We start from the raw sequence: 23,068 nt of genomic DNA on the forward strand, positions 1-23,068 counted from the left end.
GAGGGACCGGTGGTGTGCCAAGCCCATTCGCGCACCTCCACACTGCTCCCCGTGGCTCGTTGACGTGTCGTCAATTTGTGGTGGCGCGCGGGTTGTTTACACTGCCGGCGCTGTCCACCACCCATTATCGCACCTAATCAATCCCAGTTAGAGCGATTCTCGTTGCGGCATTGGCCGCAGGCACCTCACGAGGTCCGATTTGCTGGAAGAAAACGGGGAAACACGGTACACCTTCGCCACACATCGGTGGGCATCGCAATGCAAACACGACGACAGCCAATGCCAACGGCCAACGAGCCAATCAAAAAGGCCACACCCGGAGCCCGGAGAGGAATTGGCATTGGTACTCGGCAGAAATAATAAATTCAAATCATTGCCTGCACATTGTTCGGTTGATTGGCCGCGCCGCTGATGATAACCGGTGGTCAGTGCCAACCACGGACTCTTGGTCGCGCCGTGACGCTCGCGTGTCATATTGCGCGAGCGCGCGCGCGCGCCCGTACGTTTTCGACCGACTGATGACCGAGCGGCGCTTAAATCGCGAGAGGGGAGGGGCTGGAAGCGAAATGCGAGATTGCCTGGCAAGCAAAGAGCCGCCAAAGAAGGGACAATGTGTCGAGTCACGCCATTTGTTCACGGGGATCCCAATTTGTTGCCAACTTCTGCCGATCTCCAGCAGCAGGCCGTTGTTGGCGGTGTAGGGAAGATCGAGATGAAGTTGCTCGCGGCAACCGGGCTACTTGGATCGAACCGAATCACACTGCACTGCCATGCGCTGGTGTGTGTTGCGAATTCAAAATGAGCAAGGGGCCAGGGCTGTTGCACTAGCCGTTAATGAGCGATATTGTTAACGATAGTGAGTTGGAAAATTCGAGAATAAAAATGCATATTCAACGCCCAGTCGGTAGCTTCATCACCTTCACCGTCGTTCACACCTTGCGTGCCTAGAGGTGCAATCGCGTTGCACGCATGTAGTGCACGAGGTAACGCGAGAAGTGTGTGTAAACTGCAACGCATCGTGTGCCACAACCTGCTCCGAGGAGCCTTCACGCGGTCGTCGTTCCGTGGATGCTGGAAGCCAAAAGGTGCGTCAGATCTGAGCGCACACACGTCTCGGTGTGATGTAATGCATTGTACGTGCGGATCCCAAAAAAATACCGTTGGTGACAGTGAGGTTGAAAAAGGTGAAGAAACATCCCATTCTGGCACGATCACACGATCGCACCAAGTGTAGCGCCCTGAGCTCCAGTAGCCCCAAACATGGCCCCCACGCGGCGGTGAGTGCGTGCGAATGTGCGTGATGGAATGGTCTTTGTCTTTGGTGCAGTGCGATTCGTGACCCAGAATGCAGCAAAGTGACACGATCGGATCGGATCATAGCAGGTCCGACCGTGCCATTAACGGCAGAAGTGCGGTCTGGCGCGGCAAAAAGGTGTAAAATTGCTCGGCGACACCTGTCACGGACGACGACGACGACGACGCCAGGCGGTGTCAGAGGTTTCCAGTCGCGAAATACCAAGACCAAGAAGGGTAAGTGTATCGCTTCTTTCTCTCTCTCGCGCGCACGCGAAAAAGGAAGATCGTTTGCAATGCTCGCTGGAACGGTGGTTAGGTTGTAGACGAAAGTATTCGAAGGCCTTCAAGGTTGCAATTACAAGGCATAGCGCTGTACGCGAGGCTGCAGCAATGTCACAATTTGCTGGAGCGTGACGTTGGACGTAATTGTATCAGCATCCTACTAAAGACTTTCCTTCTTTGACGAAGTGCGGATAAGGGTTTGTAATGGTTGTAATAACGCTTAAACAACATTTTAAAAGTCCCGTAAGCAAGATGTGAATCTGGCTCTCCTTAAACTGTTCTTATTCTTAAACAGCAAGTAGCAAGTAGTTGAAGGTCGAGTCTCTGCTCTGTGATAATGATGCTTTTTGATGTTCCATTCAACACATCCTGTTTATGACCATCGTCTATCCCTTAGGCATGGCCCTTCGGTAGGCATCGAGGATGGCAGATTCACAGGAACTACCTAGTGCTAGTCAGTAGCAGTCCGTACCGTTTCGTTCGAAATCTCTCTTCATCGTGCCAACCAACACCAACCTCTATTGTTTACTCATCTCATTCACGAATCACTTTCACGGCCTTTGTTCGGTTGGAACATTTTCGGAGTTTCCAGAAAAGCGGTTCCCGTATTTCGTGAAATGCCCCGCGGGCGTCTGTTCCGAACCGTGAGTCGGCCTCGTGGACGTAGGCTGATGATGGTGAAGGAGCTTGTCAGATTCAGAAAACTCACCGTTCTCCAGTGGTTGTGGTTTGTTCGCTTCGCAACAAAGCAACTACCAAACCGCCGAAAGGTGGAAACGAAACCTCCACCCTCTCGCTACCCTACTCACTTCCGGTCTCTTTTGAAACCGTAGAAAAGAATATCCTAAAACAAACCCAAACACAAACTCCGACAACCGACATCAACCTCAAATGCGTCCGTAAATGGGCATCATGCCTGGGATTCAGTGAACGAACGAGCAAGGAAGGAAGGAGCAGCGAATGGAGATGGATTACGTGGCACCCGCACGGTCTCCCAGCCTTTTTCCCGGTCGGCTCCAAGGCTTGTTTGATGCTAATTGGCGCAGATTGTGAATGACTCCGAACTGTTCCATCGCGGTGTAATACGTCCCTTTTGGTACGATTCAAAGCTCTCAAACTCGAACAAATCACTGCTCAAGTTCTCTTCATACACACACACGAGCCGGTGAGATGCCATCTGGTACCATATGGTGCGTAAGGGTTGAAGGGAGGTTCCGGCCGAAACGGGATTTATGTTTTCTCGAGAATTACTTCGGGCCAAAAACAAATGCGCCTCAACAAAGGTTTGCATTGTGCGCAGAGTGACGAAAGACTGGAATTTCAAATATGTGACACAGAGAACCAGAGAAAGCGAAATTGGAATGAACCACCATCGGCATCGATTAATCGGTTCAAGCTGTGTCCCAAGCGTGCCTCGAGTTGGTCGCATTGGGCTAGGTTGCTTCGTTTCGCACCAAGTATTGAAGTAGCGGAGGGTTCACACACCCAGGACAACACACTGGCTACTGATTGTGCTCTCTCCAAGATGTAGGAGTAGCAGAGGATGAATGGAAGCCATGTTAAGCGAGCTGCGAGACCTGCTACTGCTGCTAACAATGTTGCTATTTCATACTTTGGAATAAATACATCATCGTGGCATAACTCAGCCAGTCCGCGGTGCTCGTTCGTTCGCTCGCTGTGGCCCCCTTATACACCATTTTGGCCAATGTTTGTCCAATGGGCGTGCAAAAAAAAAAAAAACACACACACACCCACCAACGATGCTGGCGGCAGAACAGAAGGGAATTCATTTTTAATTTTGTTTGTTTGATTTTCCTGCCGCATGTTTTATCGTACCGCCACGTGCGCTCCTCTCTCTCTCTCTCTCTCTCTTTCTCTGTCTCTGTTCCTAAATTTCATGTAGATTTGATTGCCAATGCCCGGGCCAGTGCTGGTGCACGAGAAATAAATAAGAAGAGATCATCAATCCTCACGGAAGAACAAGCCAGGCGGGGTGCTCCAATGTGTTTTTCATCGATTACGCAAGGATCAACAACTTCCAACTGCCACCCTAAACCCTCCATGGTGAGTGGTAGAAAAAGCGCAAAAAACCAAAAGGAAAATAATGTTGGACAAAATGGTGGAAAACAACTCAGCGAATTGAAACAGCAGCGGCAGCAGCAGCAACAGCAGCTGTGCATAGGACTCCGATCTGTGGTGCAGCTTTGATTGCGCGTTTCGTGCTCGTCTCATGGCGGCTCTGTTTCTGGCCAGCGGCAGAAGCAGCCAGCATCGTGAGCTGACGCGAGATGCCCCTTACCACCGGTGCCAATGTGCGAACGCACTTTACTTATCTTCGCCACTGCCGCTGCCGGTGGTGGTAATTGATTTTATCGATTGAAAGCACACATTTTACGGTACATGAGGGGAAGTTTGCCGGAGCACGTGGTTGCCACCAAATAGGATCTTCAATTGAAGTCCCCCCCCACATTGAGGGTAGGGTGCTTATTACAAGTTGAGCGCCGGTTGAGTTGCGATTCAATTATTGGCGAATAATGTGAGCTGCGCTACTTTTCAACGCTGCTTTTTGGTCGTTGGAATTCAAACGAAGCATTTAGAGTAGAGTTTCTGCTGGTGCCGTGTCTTGGTGTCTATATTTTCGAAATCCCGGGCACGCAAATGGACCGTCACAGGGAGTCTACGGTGCTCGTTTCGAGACGTTGTCTCGCCTTTTTGCTTCATGGTTTTCCTCCACACGCTTCACAATGCAATTTGTCGCGAGCGATTCGCAATGGAAAGTGACAAAATTTGGCAAAAAATCGACGCACATCGGCATCAAACGTCTAACCTTCACCTTTAGCCGAGTTTTCCCCCACGCCAAGTGGAAGTGGAAGAAATGACAAAACAGGTCCGCCTGAGAGCACGCACGTACTCACCTCGTCCCATCCACACACTCACACACACCGAGCGGAGAAAATCGTCCATCTAAATCAAAACCACGGTCCCTGCTGGTTAAAGCCGCAGCCGACGATGCCGACGATGCCGCCGCAGGGGGGTCTTCTAACCTTGGGACTTCTAACACCGAACGTGGCATGGTGTGGGGTTACGGCTGAGTTTGAATATTTTTAGAGCGGAAAATTATGACAAGTAGAAAACGCACGAACCCCAGGGAGCACAGGAATCCACAGGGGGAGGGGAATGGCCGGGGACCTGCGGTTTTTCGACAGGAATGTTTAATCAGCGACCATTTTGTGGGACCAATGTTGCGACATTTACGAACGCCAACGTCGCGTAGCTCTGCGACGGCGACGACGATGATGATGAACGATGATGAGGATGATGGCCGTTGATGTTGTTGTTCCGAGATGTTAGTGTCGTCCGGAGCCGGGGCTTGAGTTGACTTTAAATTGGGCTTTAAACTAATCGTTGATGGCGGACGATGTCGGCCGTCGGTGGGGCTGATAGCTCCAGAAAGGCCAGTTGATGAACTTTAAATGTTATCGCCGGTAAATAGATTGCTCGTTCTACTTCTCCTCGTTAAGTTATGGTTATTTCTCTCATAAAGTTTGAATTATTGGATCCGTTGGATATCAAGCGGATGAATTTTGAGTAGCTTTGCGGTATTTTAGCAATAAATAATTCATAAAAAAATCGAAGATAGGAAATGAATGGGAGTTGCTTTCTCTCTCCCGTCTTCTTGTAGCCTTTCTAGTTTCCCCTTTTTGATTTATATTGAACCTAATTTATATGAAAATCGAATCACTTATCATCAAAACGATATCGAATACATCTTCTCTACACTTCTTAAACTAAGCAAAAAAATCGTTTAGAAACGTTCTGTATGTTTGACTTCACGGAACTCATCGAGTGAGCTTTTCCTCATTATCCGACCCGACCGACTCTTCGGAGATGGAAAAGGATTCGCTTTCAGCAACAGGGCACGTCCACAGGTCACGGACGGGGCTCACGAGCGTGGGCGACGCTTAGTTTCTACCTCTGAGTGCTTCGCGTGAAATCACGGCATGGTAAGGATACCGTATCCAGAGCATGGTGTATCATATGTCTGAGCGAGGGCTTCGGTGGCCCATAATGAGCGGTTCTGCACTGCATCACTGTCTGCGAGGGTCGAAGGGAAGGTAAGGTGCTGGTAAGCGATAGCAATGAAACACTGAAGCAAAACACGCAAGCTGCGAGAAACGACTTCAATATGAGCCATCCTTACAGTCCTCCCGGGGGCAGTCGAGGACACAGAGTGCGCCACAACGCCACGACAGCTAATAATCTGACAAAATGCTACCAGAGAACAACTTGTACGATCCTCTTAGGGGTAGAGTAGGGCTCACACGAGCCAGAGGTTCTGCTGTTTAATTGGACTTGTTTATTTGGGCATTACGGGGTCATTAAGGGTGAATCGTTTTCGGATCCCTGCCCCAAATTTTCAACCCCAATTCTCGTTATCGTTCTCGTGGGAATATTAGCTTACTCGGGGTGTCTGGTCTCGATTAGATAAGTTTGGAATGGGCTGCGGTAAGGGTTCTAATTGATATGATTTTCATTTATTGCAAGGGCCATTGAGTTCTACGCTCTGATAATTGGTCTCATTGATATTTCATAATAATTATGGATATTGAATCGCTGAGTTAAATGTGCTAGGAAGATGTTACCACAGCCGCCGCTGCGTAGTATTGCCTCTTGGCCTTGTGAGGTCGAAAACTTTTCTACAACAACACTGAACAGAGAACACCAAAGGTGAAAACAGGAAAAATAATAACGTTCTCACCTTCTGCTGGCAGCAAGGGATTGTGGCAATACTTGACCGTAATGACGGTACTCTTTCTCTCTCCCCTCCCCCGAAGCAATACGTCAAACGTCATGTGAGGACAGTGTGCGACCGGGGTGGAAAACCGAAAGCACAAAAGTAGGCCAATCCGTAACCGGCCATGACTCAATGCATACGCGCCACTCGCGTTTGCGGCTTTTACCTTTGGTCTCTTCTGTCGAGGTGCCTACTGTGACGCTTCACCTCGATGATGGAGGCGCCACACCAATGGAGGCGGATGGTGGTTGGTTATTTTTTTTTTTGCTTTTTTTTTGTTGATTTCCAACACTTTTTGTTACTCTTCTTCCTTTCGCCCTGGTAGTGGTGGTCGGTGAAATGTCTAATTAGCCCTGGCCGAGACACACGGGGCGGAGTGCGTTGGTAGCAAGACAAACATCTCCCGGGCACTGAGATTGCTCATGTCCCGGATGAGTCCCTCATCCTTTCATCAGCAACTTTTGCAATCTCACTTGTCAAACAGTGGGACAATTAGATGGGTGGGCGACGGGTGTCGTTTCTACTACTCCTATTGTGCGACAAACAAATAATCGCCAATCGTAAAGTAGGAGGAACGTGTGGTCTGTCTGTGTGGCCCAGTGGCTGTGTTACCGGCATTCAGGGGTTAGCATCCAAGTAACCCATGATTGAAGCGGTTCCATTTTGTCTTCCTACTCCTTGTTTTTTGATGATTTTTTGTCATAATACCAACATACTATGAAACCACCAGCGCAATGTAGCACATGAGAAGGCAATATGAAGCACGAGATGATGACCCAAGATCGATGTAACGCTCTCCTAAATTGCAAAATTTTTCAAAACCAAGCCAACCATAGCAAAGTCCTTTTTTTCATTTCTGAAGGAAAGGAAAATAATGTCGTGGTCGATGGTGTTCATTCGGAACGACGCGACGGCCAACATTCCATAGATCATCATGTCATGTGAGCAATGCGCTTCGGTCCGGTCTAGTCCACTAGCCACTTGAGGCTTGAGCTGTACAATTCCCCGAAAAACTGGGCCCGATCCAGCCGGATCTCGTTCGATTCCCTACGGGGAGAACCAAATGACGGGGCGGGCGTATCGTGCCGACGAACAGTATTCGGACACGATGGACCTACCGTCCAAAGAAGAGTCGTTCCGTCCGAACCGACGAAGATCCGAGACATTGTTCTCCATGCGAGGGGATGTAAAGGAGACGAAGAGAGGGGGAGCTATGTTACGAATCATACATAGGCAAAGTGCCCCATTAATCTACATTCCTACGTCCGACGGCGGACCATTTGACCATTCGGCAAGAGGCGTTCGATCTTATCGATCCGAGACACACACAGACATTCACACTGTGGTGTCGTGATGAATAGTTATTGTTTTACTTTTTGGTCTCCCCTTCTTCCAGCTTGATCCAGTTGTGGGGAGCTCCACGTAGCAAATGCTCGGTAGACTTCAAGCGCAGTCACAGACTCTTGGAAACGAATTTTGGAGCATCCGGCATTCCATAAAAAAGAAAAACGATAAGAACGCCCTTCCGATGCCGTTAACTATTGAAATAGGGTCTAGTTTATCCGAGTTCCATCGCAAATGCTTCTAATCATGCTATTCCCGTTACCTGGAACACCGTCTTTTGTTGGTGCTGATTCCGTTTACCGATCCTATTGGCCCTCTCCGTATTCCTCGTAGCGCCCCTATCAATGTACCGTTCCACTCGTGTTGCACTGAAAAGGCATCCTTCTCTCGGCGAATGTCGGTCGTTTGCTCGTTTTTCACCGAATCACAGCCTCGCAGCACAGAACGGACCGGGCACGTGGCTTTGCATGGAAAAAGGGGTGCTTGTTAGCTCTAGTACACCTTAATTTTATGCTCCAGCCACGTGTTGCTGCCAGGCACAAGCCCTTCAACAATCAATCTCACCAAAGCTGCACGCCAAATCCCCGGATTCGCGCCAGGTTAGGGAATGTGTACAGAATAATTGAAAGCAACAACAGCAGCAGCAGCAGCAGCAGCATGGCAGCGTCGTGTGGCATGAATGGCACCGGCATGTGTCCGTGTCCGTAACATGAGCTGTTTGAGGCGTCCATTTGATGCTCCCATTCTGCTATTTTTAATGTTCTCTTTTAGCGACCACTTTCACGCCGCTGGCAAAATTGAATTTCGCTTTTTCGCTCTCGGTTCCCGGTGCTCCATTTGCCACACCCAAATTCAATTCCACACAACCAACCGCACAACGACGCACGATCCACGCACGTCGCGGTATAACAAAACTCCATTATGGTTCCTCTTTAACAGCTCCATTATCTCCCGATATCCTGCGTACTGGCACCGTGTTATCCTCAATCGTGCAATGTGCACGGAAAGCCTAACTACACGTGGCTTCGACCGAATTTGTCGACGAGTCGCTAGTGGCCATGAGTTGCCGCAAGCAGCCGCACCGAAAGGGAATGGGCCATGTACATCATTTGCCCGGCAGGTTCATGTTAGATTCGGCTTTAAGGCTCACGTTACCCCCCTCGTGAAAAGCATCGTAACAAGAGGCAGATCCGGTGATCCAAACAGCAGCATCGCCAGCTGAGGTGGATTTAATTTTAGATTACATTTCGTTTCGATTCCACTTTCCAGCCTCCTGACGACTGCCACAACGACGGCGACGACGACGACGACGACGATTCCTGTTCGTCGATTGATCGATTTGCGATGTCTGAGGGGCTGGGGTCTAGGGTATTGATGCCTTTCCACAATTTTTCCTCCTCGATCGCTGGTTCCACTGTGTGCTGCGGATAATTGAACGTTGAATTGATGGTTTGCCGCCGTGCGGTGGACAGTCAATCGATCGAACGATGTCGCCTTAAGCGCTGACGAGCTGTGTGTGTGTGTTTTTTTTTTTGAGAAATAGCAATCAGGCACATCAAGTCGCTCTTAAAATGGAACGCCATTGATGAGTTCGCTTCTGTCGCGCTATAATTGAAAAGGAAGCTCTTCAATGAGCAATAAGCAGATCCATTCACTCTCGGAATCGTTCGAACATCGTTCCACACTTGCAAGGACCGCACGCAAGGGAAAATGGAAATGTCTGTCACGTGAGGCGTATTTACTGCCAATTAGAAGCCTTCGGTGGCATTATGCCATAAATCATTTAATTTGCTCTCAGTGTGTCCAGCCCACCTGCCTGGTGTGATGTCTCTCTGTTCGTCTGTTCACGTTTCGCGCGCTGCTAATGAACTCATAAAGCATTCTGCCCTGTGCCCCTGCGTCCTTTTCCTAGCACGATTGAACGCTAGTAAGGGTCTCTCACACACATACACAGTATCTCTTCCCCTATGTACATCAGGTTCAGACAGTTGAGCCATATATTTCTCGCTAAATCCTTTCGTAGATCCATCGCTTCCCATCGAGCAAGTGTGGAACACGTTTTCCATATTTGGCTCAGCTTTAATGCCACCGGTTCGTGAGCGAGATGGATGCTAAGCCGAACGACATTACGTATTCAAGGTGCATCCTGAGGACAGGTCACTGGCAGAGGTTACTTGAGATTTTCCCGGGGGCTCGGTGCAATCTGCTGTCTGGACAACATGGATCGGATTCTCGAGAAGACAGCCGGAGCGGCTGGATGATATAGTATCGACTTAGAAAAAGTACTCCTTCTGAAATCCTTACGACATGTGAGACGATCCTTTTTAGACCAGGAATCACTCTTTGGGTCTTGAATGTTCTATGTTCCCTTTTGATTATGCTCACAACATTGCAATGCCGCGTACCTAGACATCGTGAGTGGCGAGATACAATCCGGATCATTCGATTCAACTTGTTGCTGTCGTTGTGGACTTTCGACTTTCGAGCCACCTGAGCCTGGTACACCGGTGCGTCCCAACCCGGCACGAAACGGTGCTAAACGGTGCCGCGTCATTAGCAAGTCCGGCAAGAACGGGGTTTTCGGTCGTGAGCCGGGACACGGGTAGGGGGGGGGGGGGGGGGGGGATGATAAATGGGCACCCCAGTCTAGAGCTCTCGGTGGTCGTTCGAAGAACAATCAACGCAAGTTCGCGCTCGAGTGACAGCAAGATGCGTACGCGGTCTAGGCCACGAGAAGCTTTGCGTCATCGAGCGCGTGCGATGATTGGCGTTCGGTCCCAAACCGCAGTCCCAGGATCTGGGGCAGAGAGTCACTGTTGTAGTTCCTGGTTGACAGTTGACTAATTAGCAAAACGGATGGAGACAGACGACGATTTTGCGCTTCATTTACCAGAGGTGAGATGATTACACATTCGCGAACGAGAAACGGACGGATCGTGATACATATTTTGTTTCGTGAAGGTCGTCAGACGTCATCCTGGTTACTGCTCTTCAGCTTGTTGGAGGTTGCACCACTTCGCATAACTTCGCATACTATCTAGTGTGCGGTGCAAAAAACGAACGGCGATGTTTAATGCTTCTGCTACCGGCTACCGGAAGCATTTGTTTTCCTCACAGCTTTTGGCTGGTCTGGTCAGGCCCTTAACCAACACCACGCAGCACCACGAAGACCACGTTGTCTGGAATTGGTTTCTGGACGCTTCATCTCACTCGAGCGCGGTGGCGGCTTGTTAGCGCGTCTCGTCGCCATCGGCCACCAGTCCGTAGCGCGTCTCAGGCCGCCTCTTTTCGGCACAAGATTAACGGCAGCAGCAGCAGCAGCAGCAATGGCACCGTCTAGCAGAACCCTCGCAAACGTCTCGCAAACAATGACGTCAATCCGTACGGTCGTAGTAGCCGGTACGTTCCTTCCTTGACCGTGATTTTGGATCGCGATAATCGTGCCGCGAGTGAGTGAGTGAGCGAACGAGAGAGGCACCACATGGTCGGATTTACTGTAGCACAGCCAAGCTGTACCACGCATCAAGCTGGCTTGTCTCGTTGACGCAATTCTATTTTGTTATCTGCGCCCGGATTGCGATTAAGATGCTCGATGGAAAGTGGAAACGTATACCAAACGGCAACGAGAGAGAGGGAGTTAGAGAGCGAAAGATTAAAATCGAGTCCATTTCGCATACCATTTTGCGTTTAAACATAGCGTGTGGTGTATGTGTGCTGCTGGGAACTGGGAATCGCTTGATGCATTTCTCGGCGGAAACTGCGAACTCTCCATCAACACATTCTAATGCTGCGATTTATGATCATGAGCATGCTTTATGAGCTGTGAGCACAGCATTAGGAGTGAAATGAATGCTACACAGCAGTTCTAAAGTATGATGCTTCTTTAAATACTTTAAATTGGGAAAACTTTCAGTGAAACTCGTGATGGTTTTTTTCATCCGTTATGCTGCCATTTTACTTTCGATGATCACTTAATTGTAATTTTCTGGACTCAAAACGACAGTTTACTACAAGTTAAAGTTGCTTTCGTGTACTGGTACCTTGAAATTATATTCTATTCTTGTTATTTCTAATGTTATATCCCAATTTACGAATCAACGAATGTGCTATACGTAAAACAACATTTCGTTGTCAAAGCTGAAGCACATTTTCAGTTTCAGCAGTAAAAACCTTCTCAACAACCCTAAGCACCAGCTCTAGCCACACTATAATGCTTCCTGCGCTAACATGCGTAAAATCCCAAACACAATACAGACAATAGACACTAGGAGCTAGTGTAGTGGCCCTTATCATAACCGATAAAACGGGTTACTCGATGTGCTACGCCAGCTATGTCTACACACACACACACACGGGTACACGCACGAAACTTTACATCATAATCTAACCAAACGAATTGTTCCTTCCTTAATCTGCGGTGGAGGCCCATGGCTGATAGGTTTTCTCATCTCCTCCACTCGATCTCGCTCGGCCTCGCCCCCAGTAATGGGCGTAAATCACCTGATTATTTCCTGATTGGCAAGGCCTCGAGCGCAACGCAACGAACCGGGACCAATCTGCAGCTGGCCGTCAGGTCTGCAATTTAGCCAAGCAGCGTATTTCCGGTACCGGTGATCCGGCGCTCGGAATGGTCTGACATATGCTTTCAATTTGTGCCACAAATCGCCGAGCCCGGTGGTGATTTCCGGTGGCGTAAGTTTGCGTTTTTTATGTTGGCCATGGTCAGGGGATGCTGTTGGTTCCACTGGACACCTGAGTACCTCCTGGCGGGGAAGATGAAACCAAGCTTTCATCTCGATGCCAGACGACGCCTTCTCCAACCGAGTCCATGCAGGAAGCGGAGCAACTCGGCCGATGGTCGGTGATAGTGTGCACACCAGGAGCATCTTATTGTGCAGTAGCTCGCGAGCACATCCCTGCCTCGTGGATCCGGTGGCTCCGGTGCTTGGCTTTCGATAATGGATTACCACGAGCACACACACGCTCACGGACAGACAGAGAAAACCTTTCCGAGGACTCCAGGGCAGGCATCTCGGTGGGAGGAAAATTAATTTTTGCTACCATTGACTGGGGTGGGAGGTATGGTATGGTCACCGAGAAGACTAGTTGGCGTTGGTTTGGTGACCAGCGACCAACGAGCACAAAAGGCGATTGAAAGTTGGTGAGCACCGGTACCAGCCCAACGTGACACAAACGAAGGAGTGGACGGAGAGGGACGACCTCGTGACGCACTTGGAGTAGCAAGATTGAATTGTCGGTCAAATGGTTACGTTCAATTTGATTGCTTTCTTCTTCTGCCGCCCTCCCCGGTTCGGTCGCTACCAGGCAGGTGGAACCTGCGATTTCGTTGGGGCGCATTTTAATCCAAGCAGGACAACTTCCAAGCGAAGCAATCCAACCGTTGGCGGGATGTCATGTGCATGAAGTTTAATTATTGGACCTCGTTTACCCTCCGTGGAACGTGATATCGACGACAATTCGTTAACTAGAACGACTGCTAGTGTCTGCGAGAGTGTATGTCTGTGTGAATTAGTTGCGAGACCACTTGTGGTCCGCGAGCCATTTAAGTTGATTACAACTTAACCAGACAAATGGGATTGTCTTGCAAGGTACCCTATACCAACTCTTGTGGTCAGTATATTCTGTAAGTCCGAAAGTACGCAAGCACATTAAATGGTGCGTCACATGTGTGTGTGCCGTTTTGAATCGATGATTGGAGGTTTGAGCTGCTAGTTAAGTGAGCCAACAAGTAGATCCACCGACACAAAAGTGGTCCAAGACTTGATAGAAAACTTACTCCTCACTTCCGGCCCCGAGGAGGGTAAATGTCAAAGATTGACTTTAGCCAACCGTGTGGTCAGTTCAGCTGTGAAGCAGTTGACCGCCGCCCCCCCTCTCCTCTCCTCGCTCCGTCACGCTCGCGCGAAAGGAAAACTAAGCCGGCTTGCAAAGTTCCGGCCCGGGAAACTCAAGCCACTCGTCCGGATCGGAGTAGTACGGGAGCGCGAAACGAGGAAAAGTTTGCCCCGGGTACACCACGGAATCAACAGCTGGCTGGCAGCGTCAGCCGTCTCTGTGTTCCTGTGAGTGGAGAAATGAAATGAAAATAAACTTTCTCCTCAGGCGGCTGGCTGGCGAGTTGTTTTTTTTTGTTTGTTTGGTCCAGTGCGTGTGTGTGTGTATGCTTTAGTAACAAGCACTTTCGATGGACCACTCTGTTCCTTTTCCTACGTCAATGGCTGCAGTTTGTGTATGTGTATGTGTGTGTTTGGATTGAAAGAGTCAATTGTTCTTGCGATTGAATTAGCCGTACTTCTTGTGAAACACCGTCCGTTTAATAAAGCAATCGTTGTGGAAAGCTTAATGTATCTTAAAGTGCATCAAGTCCCTCCGAAAATTTCGAACAAACGTACGACGGTAAACCATAAGCCAGGCTAGATGGCAAGCAGTTCCTCTCCTCTGCTTTTCTTTCTCTCTGAAGCGAACACAATACAGGGCAGGGAACGCCAGGATATATGTAGAAGCCTTCGCGCACTTCTCTGCACTTAACATCAAAACCCAACTTCGACACAAAAGCTCACCAGCACACCGAGGCACTGGGGACAGGCACATTGCTACCACCCGAAAAGGGGAGCGGAGGGTGAATGGGGCCAGTGGGAGCATCAAAATAGAGTGCATTTTCCTCTCGAGGCGGTAAAATCGTTTAAAATAATGATATCTTTTATCTCGCTCTCACTCTCGCTCGCTCCTTGTTTCGGTCCTGTTCTGGGCGCGCGTGCGAGCCCCGCTATTTAGATGGTGGCCAGAGGGGGTAGGGAGTGGGTCGTTGGTATTCATTGTTCCCCAGATGGCAACACAACAGGAAGGTGTCAAATCAGTGAAGCCATTCTGCAGCCGCGCTAACATTACGTAGCAACACATGCGGCCGTTGCCTAGCGTTACCATCGCTGAGAGCTTTCCAGATTGACGTTTGCATAAAATATGGCCAGCGTTGGGTTGCGTTGGGCAACAATAGAGTAGATCAGCATGATGGTTGGGTTGTGTAAAATACGACGGGGTGGAGGGGAGAACCTCATAAAACAATTGGCAACGAAAATGGAGTCGCCTGCTGCGTCGGTTCATAAAACGATGCAACGGAGCATCAACCATTCGCACGTCGCTTTTATGGTATGCGCCGGGGTGTGTGGTTCCGGTTTTTCGGAAAAACAGCATCTCCTGTTGCTGTCCGGAGGTGGTACCCGGAGGGTAATTTCGAGGTCCGGTGGTCTGATGTCATTGCATTAATGGAAAATTGATTGGAAAACATGGAAATATGCTCACGAAAACGTGGCGATGGCGTGACGCTTTTCTGTGGCTCGTGCCGCTGCCGTGGCCATTACTCGTGGCGGTTGAATCCATTTCAATTATGGTCATTTTGAATTTAAGATGTCGGCCGGTCCGACCGGGAAATGGATGGATGGAAATGTGTTTTCCAGATTGTTCCAGCGACCACTGGATCACTTGGGAACAGGTCCGTGACCAGGTTCGCTCATAAACAGGCCACCATAAAGCGTGTCCGAGGCGACCGGACCGGACGGACTGGATTTTGGTAGCCGGTGGTACTTGGTAGCAGTAATGACAGCTTCGGTATCTTGTTGTTATCCTCGCCACTAAACGATGTGGGCGTCGTAGGCGTGTTGTTTGAAGACTACGATGAAGCTATCAATGTTGCAGGGCGTGTAATGAAGAGAAAATTATAGTTTGGGAAGTTCAAACCTCGAAGAATTAATTTCGTAAACGAATGGTTTAAAAACAAATATAAAACCCCAAACAAATGAATATCAAACTGTGGATCGATGAATCGGTAATCAAACCTACGAAGCAACTCTGTTTGTATTGTTGTGATTAAAATTCGCGTCAGCTGTCGCCAGTGCGAAACACGGTGGCCGGACGGGAATTGGCGCAATGTCTTCGAGGTCACGGTACGGGCCCGCGAGACTTTCAATTAGTGTTTGCACATCGATGCCCACGTCGACCAATATCGGAGGCCTTAAAACCAATATTTTTATCGATATTTTTTAAGCTCAACATTTCAATGTCAACGTACGTCCATAGCATGCATAATTTGGTTGGCTGTACCGTCGGTGGCATGATGCTGCCGCTAACAAAGACGTCAACCAACGAAGGGAGGGTGGCAGCATAACGGAGGGGGAAATCATAAAATAATATAAATTCAAATGAAATCGTCATTTTTTTTCGGATAATGCGACCAGACCCGATCCGACACGATATCGAACACGGTGCGCTGTAAACCCGGTACAGTCGAGCGGGAGGGCCTTGAAGATACGGCCAAGAATATGGGGATTATAATTTGAATAAATTACCCGAGAGTCCGGCCCCGAGTGACCAGGATATTTTGTGCGAACGGAAGACGCGCTTCCGCGAACCGTTTTTCACTTCCAGTACCCGCCATCGTTAGTCAGTCCGGTCCCTACGGCGATATCGTCTCGCGTTCGAAGAGGAATGACGGTCTTCCGTTGTAGACCGGGGGAGTATTTCCGTTTATTTCTCTTTCCTCACATTTAGCTAAGTGAAACAAACGACGGAGGGTCGCCTCGTCGGTTCGTGTTGATTAGTAATTGGGTCAAGGCGGATTACGAATACGACCACCGGCATTAAAGTAGCCTTCGCTTGAAGGGGCTTGGGCTACTAGATCTCCTCGCAACCAGTCACCAATGTGCGTGCGTGTGCGTGAGGAGCGCCATTTTAACAAGTTTCGTTTAAAATTAACATTTATTTAAAGACAATCGTTGTGTACGTATGAAATGGAAGTTTATGGGAATGAATCGTCGCAGCAGCAGCAGCAGCGGCCTCCCGATACAGGACGTCAAACCGGCCTGTATCAAGTTTCGTTTCAGGCTTCAAGACCTTCACAATAGACGCGACTGCGGCATCAAATCGAAATGAGGAAAGTTTTTAAATTAAAATCCAGCCTTTTTCTTCCAGCGTCCACGAGGACGTAGCAACAGCAACAGACAAGACGATGGCTTTCCCATGAGCCGCACTTGCAAATTGACACGTAACCGGTGGAGCTCAGTACAGCCTCAGACGGTGTCTCGGTATCCGGCTCGAGAAGAGTGTTTAAAGACAATACTCATCGCTTTAAGCCGGCTCGGCTCGGCTCTGGCCGAAGGAATGGTCGAGATGCAAAACGATAAAGGAACCATTGAAAGATGAGCCTATTAACCCCCGGCTTTTACCGTTTTGCTTTTCTCTCTATTTGTTTCGCAATCGTCTTAATGAGAGAAATGAAATATTTCGCCCACAATTTCTACAGAGGAGCGCGAAGCACCGGTCCGGCTTGTTTGATGAGCCACACCAGGAGGGTGGGTGGGTTGGAAAATCGATTCCCTCAACATCAGCGACAGCGGAATAACGACGTTTTGCTGGCGCCACGACATTTAGCTGGAACACTTAAGCGAATGTGTCTTACCTCGCCGCAAACGACCAACAACAGGCGGCCGACCTTCGCGATGTAGCTAATCGAAAGTGACTTAACACAATTTGGCCGCAGTTTTAAGGAGTGTGTGCGTGACCTTGATGCGACCTCGCGAAAACGCCAGAAACCAAAGCTGGTGACAGCATAAACAACTCATAATGAAATTGGTGAACCGTTCTCCATCTCCGGGCGCCCATTTGTTGCCGGGGGTGGTCGTCTTTTGCATACAGTGTTGCCGGGGCACCTTGTGTTGCTGTAAACAACCGAAGAACCTTTCCCGGGTGGTCCGGAGAGGGAGCAGGACGCACGAGTTTTCCATCTAAGTAGTCTGGGAACTGGATGATTGAGCGAAGCTGCCAGCGAGCCAAGATACGGTGGCGGCGGCGGCGGGTCGGATTCAAAATGGCCAGCGCAAGTGTGCTCGTTACGGTTCCTGGGGCCATTTCCAGTTCGCCTAGAAGTAAACACTGGCTGCACAATTAATAGCTAATGTCATCTTGGAAAAATGGAATGTTTTCTTGGGTAATAGGGGGATGTAAATATTTGCTTGTTGTATTACAGTGCCACAGACATTGTTGCACAGTGGGAATGATAATCTTCGCTCGATCATCGGATCCGGGCTCTCGGGCTGCTCGGGGTAACAATGTAGCAATACTCATTAAACATACATTTAATTAAAATCCTGCGCGGGAAGTGCATCCAGCGTGCAGCGTGTGTTTTTTGTATCCTCCACCGGGCCCGGTAGGTGCAGTCGATAAGAGCCGAAAACCCACATCAACCTGGGGCGACGTGCAAATGTGTAAATTAATCAAGATTGACACCCCGCCAAACACATTAATCACCAAAAGAGTCAGCCGAGGCGTCAGGCATCACGCACACATTATCCACACCTCATTCATGTTCCGGCGGTTGCTAATGTCGGTCGAGTTACGCGCTTTTCCGTTTGTCATTTCCACCATAACCGAACGCGGGCACACACACACACACACACACGTTGGAAATGAGGTGCGTTTCCTGTGGCACTATCTGTGGTTTCCGGGAAGCCAAACATCAGAGGCCATCCGTTGGAGATGGACAGTAAATCATTCACATCCACGCCACCATGCATGGCGTGACTGGTACGATTGACTGGAGGGATAGTTCCTGGATTACGCCCCACGCGATGTTCCCCCCGCCACCGGAATGACGCCGATTATCCGCCAAACAGTCAGGTCAATCGTTGTAAGCTAGATTAACCGATACGGATATTGACTGTTCACGTGTGCTTTAAAGCGTAAATAATGAGCTTCCTTCGAATGCCACCGTGAAGATTATAATTTCCTCCAACAAAGATTGTCCGGGCGAAGCTAAGACTCACCACTCACTATGAGGATGATATGGCGGTGTTGATGGGTGTCGTGTCAGATACGTGTCATCGTCTGGTTCGGACTTGAGGCGAGCTGTCCATCAAAGGATGGGTTTCCGGGTGTACAACATATCCTTCTCCCTGGCCGGACATTGTTTTGTCTAAAACCGTCTTTCTCCCAGTGTTGTTGTGTCTACGGAACTACGGCGTCTGAGGAACGTCCCCGGGGGAGAAAACCACATTCCCACAGTTGCCCATCATCCCCCTTTTCTGGCGTTGATTGAGTTTATGGTCATGGCTGGTGTTGGTCGTCGTCGTCGTCGTCATCGTCGTCGTCGTCATCGTCGTCGTCGTCATCGTCGTCGTCGTATGCTATCCTTACCCGTGGAGTCCCGTGTAATGAAGTGTACGGTAACAAAACACTTCACTCCAGCTTCCTGGTGTTCCTGGTTCCGGAAGTACGTACGAAGTCCGTAGGTGTTGTGGGCACTACCGTCAACTTCCCCAGAATTCTCTTCCCTAAATAAACGCCATCACGGTTGGTCACCGCCGCCTTCGATGACAGTTTTCTTTCTTGGATTGGTAAACTTCGAACAGGAGAGCACACGGACGGGAGCATCTTGACGAAGGCTAAGACGATCGGAAAATTGGAGACTGTCCTGATCGGGCACTTTTCCGGGCCAATGGACTCCTATCTGATGGCATCCACACACATGCACACACACACACACACACATACACACTCACTGCCGGCATGTGTAACCGAACACCAGCCATCTTGAACGTAGCCATTTCGGGAAAAAGGGGTGCCAAATGGGAATGTCAATTTGTCTCGTCACCGGGAAACCGGGTCTGTCTGCCCACGCGATGACCTCTCAGCACCCTCTCTCCACGTGTCTCATTCCGTATGCAAACCCTCTCTCTCTTCCTCTTTCCTCTCCAGTCTCGTGTGTGTGTGTGTTTGGTTCGGTTTCTTCTCCGAAGTGGCTGGCAAAAGGGCAAGTGGTCTGGCTTACCACAGGCCCTCATGCTCTGTTGGAGACATAGCGGTCGACGATGCGCAACAGCTGCGGGGGAGACTTCAAGATTGATCGTCCCTTTGTGCTTTCGGTGTTGGCGATGCGATGTTTGGCATCTGGTCTTCCTGGGAAGAAGGGACACGATAAACGTGCATCGGGAACATCGCGAGACGGTCGCTCTTAGCCTTCGATTATTGGTATAACCACTCCGCTTCGCTTGACCCTGGCAGGCTGGCTGGCAGGCAGCCAGAGTCAGTTGTTTTTTTTTTTTTTTTCGTGTTCGGTCAATTTCGGGTGACAAATCGTGCTGTTGATCCAGCGAAATAAACTCGCTACGTGAGGGGCGCACCTAATAAGCATCGATTGGGATGTTATTTGTTCAACTTTCACAACTGTTCAACGGACAACGGGGAGTTGTCCGCCGTTTTTATGAGTATTTGAATATTATTGCAACACCAACGCAAGCGCTTTTAAGTGGAACAGCGATGAGCTGTTTCCCCCCGGGAATCGTAGAACAAGAAGCACAAAGAAGTCATTATCAACGAGAACCTTTAGCTTACAGCTGCTTTGTCGAAGTGCTCATGTCGAGCGTAATGAGCCCATCAAAGTGCAGTACATGATGCCAGTCGTGCAAGTCTGCATTCTGCACACCACACCAACAATAGTACCGTACAGCACGGAATCATCAGTAAGAAACCAAAGAATTTAATTAACCATCCACAATGCCATCCGAGAGTTCTGCTTCTGGTGCGTACACTGTCAGCACCCGGGAGCCGTTTGTTGTCATCGGAGCCTTGCTGATGGGGATTATGCTATGCCGATATGTTGCACGCCGTCACTGGAGCATCTAAATAATGAGCCGTTCCGGATGGGCGAACATGTCGGCGGGCTGTTCATCAAAGGATTCTCGGCACTAATGGGGACACACTTTCGAGGGAGAGACGGAGAGGAACGCGGCACTATCAATTAGCGACAATCGTATCGTGTTTCTTTAATTATTCCACGCTACTAGCATGTTCGTATCATTAGGACTGCTGCAAACGAACGAGGGAGAGGGACTAATTGGATGTTATTGATTTGGTTTTCATTGATTTCACTGATAGTTTTCATAATTTGATGGTCGCATGCGTTGCATGCGTTCGTTCTAATCATTTGCTTTTATGTCATCTGTTCACCACTCAATATCTAAAACTTTACTGTACGTTGATTGAGAGAATAGTTTACGAACCTATTTCCTAGTATATTCCTGTACCAATATCTGAAAAGACCGGAGGATGCAGAGGCCGTACCAACTCTAATCTAACTCCAGAATAGCTACCCTGCCGATGCTACCGTTGCCAATGGTTGGATGAAAATTTAATTTCCTGTCCCAAAATGCTAAACAGCATCAATGCACTCCATTCCAAGCGCCAAGCGTTCGGAAAACAAAATGATTTCGTCGAATGGTGTCCACATCGGCATCGATGCTATCGCACTCGATTCCATTGCAGATGATTCCATTGCTTCACCGGAACGCCAACTGCCGAATCGATGCACCAAGCAACACCAACTTTGACCGAAAGGTGTGTGTGTGGACACTCTGGATCGCATAATGCACTGCCACTTTGTACGCCTATTGCAAGGGGAAGGGGGTTCAAAAATAGCACAGTGAACCCCCTCAGTATCGAAATGATGGCGCTCGCAGAGCGTCCAGTAACATCCGAGAATGGCCAGTGTCCAGTTCGGTTGGTTCCTACTCTTTGCGGGAAATCCGGTCGCTGGACTGATGAAATTAAATTTCCTTCCATTGCTTCCGGCTCACCGGTTGCCGGTGTCCGGCTGTGAAGCAAACGGTACCGAGTTGATGTTCAGGACATGTGTCTGGAATGTTTGTTTCTTCGGAGTTTTGCACCAAAGTGCCAACGCGGTCGGTTCATTGCACGGTGTTTGGTGTTTTCGGGAGGGGAATTCGGTTTCAATTTCACCCTCAATTAGAGGGTTTATGGGTGTATTTGCACCCCATTTTGGTGCTATTACTTCCTAATGGAACGCCGGAAATAATAGCTCCAATTATATGGTTCACCGGAATCAGGTCAATCGTATTTTGACGACATTCTCTGAGCTTGCGGTTCCCGTACAAGCGCGAAAGTTTTGTGGAGATTGGTAATGGTATTTCTTCATAGTAGGCCTTAAGAAAGGATACTTTGGAACTTCCGTATTGCTTTTATTGGTGGTAATAAATGAGGCATACTTGGAAGGACATTTCGTCGTTTTTTCTTGTTTTCAGACAAACTGCAAGTTGGCAAATCATCTGTTATGGTATGTAGTTGGCTTTCGCGCATCTACGGAACACTTGTTGATGGATCAATCCAATTATGCAAGCTGATTGAATTACTTACGAAGTTAGCTGAATTATAACCATTCCAACCCATATGGTCTCACTAACATCAATATATCTGTTTATTAAATCCTGCTAGTTCCGACCTTCCCAAAAAGGGGCGTGAGATCCAATTTGCAGAACTTTCTCCATAATTTCACTTCCCTCGAGTGTTATGCTCCGAAAATCTTCAGGGAGTTCGTCCCAAACGTAAGGGCAGCAGCAGTTTTAATTGAGTTTTGTAATTCATGTCGTCTAAATAACCAATCAACGACCACTGAGCTCGTAGTGGTAAGCAAATCAAATTGCTTGGCCAATTGAATCTTTCACCCTAGAACAGACTCAAAGGACCCATCGTGACCTATCGTCGCGTGTAAAGATTTTGTCTACAATGCCCCAAACGAATCACACTCGGTATGCCACAAGCATCTGTGATGGCCTTTGTCGTTCTCTTTTTTAGACGCACCGTCCACACACACAGACACAGCACAAAACATCGGTCGGAGAGCCGGAGGCAGTAATGGGTTTCAATATTGGAAAACTTTCTCGCGCCTTTCCGCGACCCCGACGGTTGCCCCTAGAGGAGGGGGCAATGCAGATCAATTCCCAGTCTTTATGAAGATTGGATGCTTACCCTTTTCTCACCGGGGTTGGTGGGGTTGGGGCAAGCAATTAGCTACGAAGCCTGAAAGTTCCACAAACAAAACCAACCAATATTTGAACGTGGCGTTTCGAAATGAAATTTCAATAAAGTGGTTTCGGTCCCGCTGTTAGACTCGGATTAATGAGCCGCCATGCCAGAAAGTCAAACGAAGATGCCCCCCCTAGCTTGACACCGTTGGGTTCGTGATTGGAACCCGCGACTTGCGGCTCTTTAAGCCTTTTTGGCTCGCTCCCAATCAGTGACTTTAATACATCGATCACATCGATGTGGCGCGTGGCCGGGAAATGGCCGGGGATTCGCGCGAATCGCGTTCCGACACACCTTGGGATCCCATGCTTGGTGGACCCGTTGCTTCCTTTCCGGAAAGTTGCATAATTTGGACAGCTTTTCACGCGACGCGCGATCTACCTGACTAGCAAATGAGGCGGAAGTTGAACGCGCGCTGGAATTGACTCCTGTGCTGAAGGTGTTCGCTAACCTTCTCCGTCC

General features: G+C 49.1%; 1 protein-coding gene across 5 annotated transcripts in view; it reads left to right on the top strand.

Annotated features, from left to right (window-relative positions):
* Positions 1-23,068, top strand: part of LOC125954419 (high affinity cAMP-specific and IBMX-insensitive 3',5'-cyclic phosphodiesterase 8) — a 121,859-nt gene that overhangs the window by 2,057 nt on the left and 96,734 nt on the right. The window contains exon 1 of one of the 5 annotated variants that reach the window (XM_049684745.1): positions 673-1,085. The exons of the other annotated variants lie outside the window; for them this stretch is intronic. The gene's annotated coding sequence lies outside the window, so the exon portion shown is untranslated. Of the gene's footprint in view, positions 1-672; positions 1,086-23,068 lie in introns of those variants that run through there. 5 annotated transcript variants of the gene reach the window in all.

The sequence above is a fragment of the Anopheles darlingi genome, chromosome 3, assembly GCF_943734745.1.
Source record: "Anopheles darlingi chromosome 3, idAnoDarlMG_H_01, whole genome shotgun sequence".
In the NCBI taxonomy this organism is placed as follows: domain Eukaryota; kingdom Metazoa; phylum Arthropoda; class Insecta; order Diptera; family Culicidae; genus Anopheles; species Anopheles darlingi.